Consider the following 6,774-nt stretch of genomic DNA (forward strand, 5'->3'; position numbering starts at 1 on the left):
AGGAACCCTCCATTCCTACTCCTTCCCTCAGGCCGGCTATGCCCTGCACGCCCACACTACTCGCTGTGCACTCCGGGACGGCCAGACACTTGCGCGGGGCTGGAGGGGCCGCCCGGCTGGGAGGGTGACCGACGCTGTTGCGGGGGCTGCGTGTGCAACGCGGGCCTTGTGCTAAGTGGTGTCACCTGCGTGCTCACGGCTCAGTGCAGCTGCTCGAGCGCTGGCCGGCTGCTACCTCCCCCCGGTGCACCGCTGCCGCGGCTGCCACCTTGGCGGCCAGGTGGCCTGCAAGCCCTGCCGCGCAGCCCGGGGGCAGCCCAGGCCTCTGCCTCGCCTCGGACGAGCTCTGTTACCCCACCTTTGAGGGCGTCACCTTCCACCTTCTGGTCGCCAGCACCTATTCGTTGGTGAGCACAGGCACGGGTTGCCTTCGGCGTATGTGGCCCTTCGAGGTGGTACCGGAGATAGGCTCACGGATGCTCAAACTCCGTCACGTGTTGCTCCGCACACAAGGCCACCGCTTCGGCCTCGACCCGCTGCAAGGATGGGGATGCGTCAGGGTGAGCTCCTGCCCTGTGTCTGCCACTTCCCTCCCATTCCCTCTTCACCCCAGCACGCCCACCCCACCTGTCTCTCCCATCCTCCAGTCTTCATCTCCGAGTAGTTTTTTCCTCTGCCTGGGTTTCCCTGCACCTTCCCATGCTCCCCAACTACCATCACCTTTTCCCCACTCCAACCCAGCCTCCCCTGACCCTGGTTGCTGCTTGCCCAGACGCCTTCCCTGCGTGCCCCTCTCTCACCACTGCCCTTCCTCTGGCCTCTCATCCCCTGTCCGCCTCCTGCCCCCCGCATCTCCCTCCTCTTCCCTGGCTCGACAGCCCTCCACTGCCTCCCCATCCCCCAGTCCATGGATGCCCTCTAGGTCTGTCTCCTGTCCTCCTCTCCCCTCTCATCCTTCACCCGCATGCCCACCCCACCACTCTCCCTCCCCTCCCTTCCCCCACCTCCTGTCTCCACAGGCGTCCTCCCCCTCCTCCAGCCTTCCTCCTACACAACACCCACTCCCAAGCCCACAGCACCCACTCCCAAGCCCACAGCACCCACTCCCAAGCCCACGGCACCCACTCCCAAGCCCACAACACCCACTCCCAAGCCCGCAGCACCCACTCCCAAGCCCACGGCACCCACTCCCAAGCCCACAACATCCACTCCCAAGCCCACGGCACCCACTCCCAAGCCCACAACACCCACTCCCAAGCCCACGGCACCCACTCCCAAGCGCCGCCCTGAACGCCTCTCCCCTTGACTCCTCTCTCCCCCTTCCTTCACCTCCTCGTCAGTCCGCTCACCCCTCTCACCCCTCTGCACTCTCCCCTGTTCTGGCACACCACCTCTCTCAGCCTTTGCACACACACCACCACTCCGTCTTCTCCCTGATGCTCCCCAGGCCCTGATATCCCCCCTCACTCTAGGCCTCCTTTGGCTGCCTGCCCTTCCCACTGACCGGAGGTGGGTGCACACCTTCGCGTGGCCGGGGGCGCCGTCTGTGGTGCTCGTGGCTTGGAGGCCAGTGGCTGCTCTTCCAGTGCAGCTCCCATGTGAGCCTGCCGCTGCCTGTGACCTCCTGCAGCTTCCCATGCAGCCTCTGGGGCAACTTCAACAGCAACATGAAAGATGACCTGCAGCAACCGAGGCCCGGGTCTGTGCTGCGCTGTGTTCCTGCCCAGATGCCAGCTGTCCAGCAGCCACTGAGGACAGGGGCGCAGACCCAGCACCTGCGGCCTCCTGTGTGAGCCCAGTGACCTGCTGGTACCCTGCCACCCATGCCTGCCACCAGAGCCCTTCTTCTGGGCCTGTGTGGCCGACAAGGGTCCTGCCCACAGGAAACTCAAAGTGCTCTGTGCCTGCCTGCAGGCCTCCATGGCCGCCTGCCAGACGGCTGGTGTCAGTGTGCAGCCCTGGAGGGCACCTGGCTTTCGCTGTGAGTCATTGCCGGTGGGGTCGGCAGTGCAAGACCACGTCTGGTCTTCTGTCATCCCACAGGTGTTAGTGGAGGACCAGCATGTGCCAGGCCCACGAGGGAGATACAGCGCCAAATAGGACAGAATCCTGCACACATTCTTGTTGGGAAAACAGATCTTATCTCTTAGCTACATTTACAGAGCACCCATTCTATATCAGACCCTGTGTTGAGACAGTGGGTCTCAAATTATTGTCCCTAGACCGGCAGCATCAGCAACACAGGGTCTGTTTACAGTGCAAACTCTTGCCCTGCCCCAGATTTACTGCATCAGAAACTCTGGAGTGGGTGGGACCAAGCAACCTTTTGTAATGAGCCCTTCAGGAGATTCGGATGCTAGGCTAGGTTTGAGAACCTCTGTTTGACCTGCTTTAAGTCAGCTCACTCCATCTTTGAACCGCTCTAGGAGATAAGGACAATCATTGTCTGCTTTCTACGGTGAGGAAACTGAGGCACAGAGAAGCTAAGTACTTCCCTAGATCTCAGCCAGTAAGCAGCAGACCTGGCCTTTCCACCTGGCTGCAGAATCCTCCTGGCCCTCTGTGCTTTAGTATCTTTCCAACAATAATGTAAAAATAGTTCCAGTAATAACATGAAAAGAGCAGCTGACTTTATTGAGTACTTGCTCAGTGATAAGCCTTGTTATTACCTTAACTGATTCTCGCAACAGCCCCATCAGGCAGGTTTTTTTTTTTTAATTTATTTATTATTTATTTTTGGCTGCATTGGGTCTTCGTTGCTGCACACGGGCTTTCTTTAGTTGCAGTGAGTGGGGGCTACTCTGTTGTGATGCGCAGCCTCATTGCGGTGGCTTCTCTTGTTGCGGAGCATGGGCTCTAGGCATATGGGCTTCAGTAGTTGTGGCGTGCAGGCTCAGTAGTTGTGGCGCACGGGCTTAGTTGTGGCGCACGCGGCATGCGGGATCTTCCTGGACCAGGGCTTGTGTCCCCTGCATTGGCAGGCAGATTCTTAACCACTGCCAGGGAAGCCCTATCAGGCGGGACTCTTAGTGGCAGTGTCAGAATCCCAAACTGGGGAAAGAAAAAAAAGGACTTGAAGCACATATAACTACAAAGACAGAGGGTATTTCTATTTTCAGGCTTAGCTGGATTAAGAATTTTCAATTGCAGTTAGAAGAAATCTGTTTCTCTCCTTCTCTCTCTTGGTCTCTCTTCTGTGTCTTGGACTTCCCCTCCCTCCTCTCTCTGTGTTAGCTTTATTCTCAAGCAGATTCTTCCCTTGTGGTAGCAGCAAGGCTTCTGCAACTTCAGGCTGACAATTCGACCAGCTTCAAAGCCCTCTTCCAAAATGTAACACCCTTTCCCCACTGGCCCCAGCCAAAGTCCTAGAGTCCCTACCCATAGACTTTGCTTGACCAATTATTGGGGCCAAAGGAGAGAGGAATAATCTGATTAGCCAGCCCCGATTCCTGTACCCACCCCGGAGCCTGGATGTGGAGTCATCTCAACCTACATGTTGAAAGTAAGGATGGGTGGCTGTCAAAAAGGAGGTATCATTATCAGAAGGGTGGGAGGACAAAAAAGACATCCACTACTAGAGTTTACTGACAGGTTCCGCACAGGCCCAAACAGGTGGATAAGAGGTAGGATCACTTGGTGGTTCAAGAGATGGTCAACCCTTTCAGTAGGGGCTGGGAGTGGCGGGTGGGGCAAAACCCCAGAAGACAAAGAGCAGAGAAGCCATGTCAGTCGTATCTAGGACCCATTAAAGTAGCCAGCACACGACGTGGTATGTAGACATCGCTCAGTCGTTGCTGGTTATTATTGCAGATATGATTAATCCGCGGGGGAGGTCCCTCAAGAAGGATGCAGCCTCAGGGTGCTGGTGGGATGGACGGTAGGCCCCTGGCTTGCCTGAGCCTGACAAGCTGCCTCTTCCCAGCCATGCAGTCTCCCCCCACCCCCACCCCCGTCCCCAAACACAGCCTCTACAGCTTGTGTGGAACCCCTGCCCTGTGGCCTGTCCGTGCGTTCAGGAGGTGCAGCTTCCCACTCCCTGAACTGAGGGCCGCAAGTGTGATGATGGATTCTTCCAGGCGTGGGCTGACTGCATCCCTGTGGACCACTGTTGTTGCCTCCACAATGGCCAATACTTCCCTGTGAGCACATCCTCTTGGGTCCTTGTTAGAGTTTCACTTGGATCCTTCCACTTTGCCTTTGATTCCGATGCACTTCCTTGAATGGTGCTCATGTCAGAACCTCTAGACGTCCTTCCTTTTAGTACCACCTCCCCTTTCACCCTCCCTCCCTTCCTCCACAGCCTGGCCAGACTATCCTCTTAAAGAATTGCCCCTCCTATACCTGCCAACTGGGGGACAGTGTGACCTGCAGCGGCCCTACAAAGTAGGTTTGTGGGTCACAGATGGACCCCTAGGCTGTCAATTGCAAGGTGACCAGGGCTGTGGTCTGAGGGGTCAGAGATTGGGGCATGACTTCTGGGTCTTGGGAAGGAGGGGACTGGTGACTCAGACTCCTAGGACTCTTGGGTCCCTGACCCTCTCTCTCCCCCACAACGACCTTGGCCCCTGCTCTGAGACCCATGGCCTCACTGCTGGTTTCCCCACCATTGCTCCCCGGCCCCGGTCCCCAGTGCCCAGCTAACTCCCGCTTTGTCCCATGTGGCTCTGCATGAACAGCCATGTGTATCAACCCCTCAACCCCAGAGCACTGTAGCTGCCCCCGTGCCCTTACCTGCCCGTGCCTGTCTGGTCATCTGCTGCCTTGGAGGGCTGATGCATGCCCCGTGCCCACCGCTCCTGCTTCCTGCACCAAGGCTGCACTTTCTGGACAGACAACTGTATTCAGCATGGCCACTGCCTGGCCACTGGGGCCCTGGTAAGCAACAGGCCCCAGTGATGGCCCGAGAAGTGCTGTGGTCATTGCAAGGCTGCCACAGGTGGCTGGTATCACTGCCTGTTAGCCTAGTCCCCACCCAGCCCCACTGTCCTGGAGGAGCCGCTGGTCTCCACTGCTACTGGAGACTTCCACTTCCGCACATTCGGAGGAGCCCGCTGTGAATCCCCGGGCTCCTCTGTCTACCGCCTGGTGGGTCTCTGTGGCATAGCCCATGCCAACCTTGACCCCTTCAGTCTGGATTTGATCCCTTTTCTGCCGCCACATGGCTGCACCAAGGGCCAGACCCTCTCAGCCAGTCTGATACTGGACGTGAGTCTGAAAGATCTCAACCACATCTGGGTGAGGTTTCTAAGGCCCACACTGACCCACCACCCCTCACTGTCCCCACTACCCTCAGGTAACCCATAGTAACCCCTTTTTCCTGCTGGTGCCCCCATTATTGACTCTCCCACTGGTCCTGAAAGATCTCTACTCCAATTCCCTAGTGGCCCTATTCATCCCCTACCAATGGCTACTGACCCCCCTCTCCTCATTGACTTGCTTGTTGACTCCTTCCTACTGACTCTCACTTGTCATTATTTACCACCCTTGAGACTCCTATTACCCTCCCATTAACTCTCCTTTGAGTCCTCATCTGACTCCCTAATTGACTCCCCTTTAACCCACAGGCTCAGCCCTGACCTTTGACCCTCCCTTTCACCTCCCCATTTAACATCCCCTTAAGCCATTGCCTCCCCAAGTGATGCTTCTATTGTTATATCCACTTGCCCATTAACCCTACTTACTGCCCTGTTGACCCCACCCCACACCCTTCCCCATTTATCTGTACTGAGCTATCTATTTGACACTCCCAGGGATCCATGACTGGCCCATTAATGGCCCCATTTACACCCCTGTGGAGCTCCCCATTGAGTTTCCTAGTGATACTGACTCCTCCATTGAATTCTTGGACCTTTCTGTTATCCTAATTCAGCCTCTTTGACTCATTGTCTCATTCACTGAGACTTTCAAAGTGTCCTATTAATTCATCGACTCACCTCCTGACTCCACTCGAATTTACCCACCAGCTGAGTCCTCCCATTGCCACCCAAAGCCATCTAAGCCTTCTCTTGACCCTCAGTGATGCATGGATTTGTCCATCCACTTCTTCCATTTGCCCTCTTCATGATCCTCCCCTTGATCTCCCACGGACCCCTCCCTACTGACTCCCTAATTATCCTTTTTACCCCTCATTGATCTTCCATTGACCCCTCATTAATTCTGACGATCAAGTCACTCTACCATTGATTCCTCATTGGGTTCTTTATTGACCCTCCATTTAGCCTCCAACTGACCTCCCACTGTAGTCTCTTTTGATCCCTAATGACTAAACCCCCGTTAACCAACCAGAATGTTCTCCTTGATCCCTCTCTGATCCTTCATTGACATTTCCAAGAATGTCTGCTGACAGCCACTACCCCCTTCCCTGGCTGTTCTCCCCTCCCGCATTCCCCCCCTGGAGGTGGTTGGAATTCTGGAATCACCACCCTTCATTCACAGCTGCCGCCTCCTCGCCTACCGCCGGGGATGCCTGCCCTACGCGTGTGCCCCACGGCATCCGCTGCACAGTCGGCCAAGCCCTGGTCGCCTACATTGTCACCTGTCAGGCTCTGGGCGTGCGCCTGGGCCCTGGAGGACGCCTGAATTCTGCTGTGAGTGTGTGGGGCTGGGTGGAGATAGTGGGTGAAGCTCTGGAAACTCAGATTTGGGCCACCAGAGGACGGACGCTGGAGGACCAATGGAGAAGTTTAGGCCTGGTTGAGCAGGGGCCAGGCGAAGAAGGGTGGGACTTGAAGAGTTAAGACTACGTTTGAAGAAGCAGCCAGACCTGGAGGGACA

Source organism: Stenella coeruleoalba, assembly GCF_951394435.1.
Source record: "Stenella coeruleoalba genome assembly, chromosome: 20".
Classification (NCBI taxonomy): domain Eukaryota; kingdom Metazoa; phylum Chordata; class Mammalia; order Artiodactyla; family Delphinidae; genus Stenella; species Stenella coeruleoalba.